Below are 2,400 nucleotides of genomic sequence, written 5' to 3'. Positions count from 1 at the left end.
CAGAGATTTTGTTATTCGTGGAGATGAAGTTTTAACCCCCTGTGACCCATCTAAAATATTAAGTAGTATGTATATGTGTGTATTTACTTTCTTCAGTAGTAAACTAACAGCTAAAGGGTGTAACAAGTAGTAAACTAACAGCTAAAGAGTGTAACTAATAAGGGTGTAGCGGATAGGATTAAAACAAACATCGATGTAACAACTATAGAAGAAATGTAGATGGTATATATATTGTAATCTCCTTTCTTAATGTGCGTTACACAGCACTAAAGGGTGGGTAGAACTGATTGTTTAATGTTGTAAAAGAAATATTACGATAGGCTGATTGTACTTTATTTATTACAGATAGATAACTCAAAGTAAGCTGTTTCTCAAGCATAAAACAGTGAATATGTGTTTTACTTCGTAAAATATGTATTCGTTATGTGAGTTTATATTTAAAGTGGAAAACGTTAGACTGTAAGCGTGTAACATGGTAATAACCTTACAGTTAGGCCCTTCAAACTTAGAAATACTACGGCATCCAGGCATATAGAAATTATTGTTATCGTTAAGCATAGTTTCATTTGTTGCTATTACATCTATATATATATATATATATATATTTACACAGATCAAACAATTCATATTTATTCTGGTTTAAATCGCTCTGGATGTTAACAGATAATACATTTAACAATATATCTTCTCCTGGTGTATCCTAGTGAAGACGTACTTCCTAAGCGACTCGAACTCACTAGTCGTGAAGCCGAAGTAATATGGTGCAGACCTGACGATGCCTTGTATCATTTCGTCACTGTTGAGGATGTCACCGGACGTTGCTCTGAGAATTATATCGATGACGAAGGATATAATCCTCTGGATCAGTAAACGGTGTGTGTGTGCGTTGACTGTGCTGTTGGTAACTTCAGCGTAGGATCCGTGCTGTATCTGGTTCATTGTGGCTGTTTGTGAAGTTGGTTTCCCTGTTGGTGCTGCAGGCTGGATCGGCTGGCGTATCTGCTGGGTTTTGTTCGGGTCTCGTGGATTCTTTTCATTACTGGCGGGTATTGTTTCTGTGGACTGTGGCTGTGCTGGTAGTCGTTTCATTAAAATCAACTTTTTCCTCTTGAGTGAAATTACCTGGGCATATTTGGGGCATTTTCTATACCAAGCGGCGTGTGATCCATCACAGTTGGCACAGCACGTTTCTTCTCGCTTCTTGGCGAAGCCTGCTAGCTGGTGTAATCCGCCGTATCTGACGCACCTTGAAGGCGCTGTACAGGCTGCATGTGCGTGGTCAAACTTTTGACAGTTGAAGCACTGGAAGACTTTAATGGACGTTGACTGCTTGGATTCTTTGACTGGGTGTCGTTGAAACCATAGAGTGATACCTTCCATGATGAGACTGTATGCCTGAATGACGTCCTTGATTATGGTTCGGACTAGAAGCGTTAGTTGACCGATATTGAATGACTTGATCCTATCCGCATTGGTTGTTACTCTACCTTGGCTGTGTAATTCCTCTTTAATCCCCTCCTAGCTGATGTCTCGGTCTACCCCTCGGATGAACACGAATTTGATTGGAACAAGTTTACCTGAGACGTGGATGTTTAGTGTCGCTGCTCCGAAGGCTTTGACTGGCCAGGGCTTGAGGAGTTTGATGTAGTCCTTGGGGTGTTGGCACTTGATCACAAGTCCTCCACGGACTAATCGTCGGACTTCCGTGAAATTCATTGTCGAGAACATGGTCTTCAGTTGACTGACAAATTCTGGCTGGCAGTAGGTCGCTGGAATCCCTTCTTCTATGATGGCTGCTTCTTCTGCGACGACTCCGAGATGGCTTGTTTCTGCCTGCTATATTCAGTGGTGGTGGTGTCATCACGAGGCTCGGGTGAGGGCTTGTACTTGTCCATGGACTTTTCTGTTGTGTCTGAGTCTGACATTTCCTTGGCTGTTTTTGATAGAAACTGGAACTGTGAAGAAGTAGATAACGGCAGGCCGCCGGCTTTCGTTCTCATGACCCAAATATATATTTTATTAGTAGCCATGAAAAAAGTTGGGAATTTTTTATAGCAGCCACATTTATTTCTTTTATAGGTACTTTAACCTTAGTCAATCTTATGCCAGTTCTTCTTCTCTTTTTTCATAGTCATCATTTCAAGACCCTTTAAAATAGCTTATTTATCATGCTTATGGCAGTTATTTTAGTCTCTTTGTGATGGCCATTTAACAACTTTTGAAAATGATGAATTCAGTTCGTACCCTAAATAAAAATTATTATAATAAAATATATAAAAACGAAAGATGGCGCTACGACGCCACTCTCACTAGTTTCGTGTCTCATGTTTTAGTAAACCTGATAAAGTTTTCTTTGAGTGTTTCTTTGTGTGTGTGTATGTATGTGTATGTGAGGGAACA

Source organism: Limulus polyphemus, unplaced genomic scaffold (genome assembly GCF_000517525.1).
Source record: "Limulus polyphemus unplaced genomic scaffold, Limulus_polyphemus-2.1.2 Scaffold382, whole genome shotgun sequence".
In the NCBI taxonomy this organism is placed as follows: Eukaryota; Metazoa; Arthropoda; class Merostomata; order Xiphosura; family Limulidae; genus Limulus; species Limulus polyphemus.
This window is presented reverse-complemented; position numbering follows the sequence as displayed.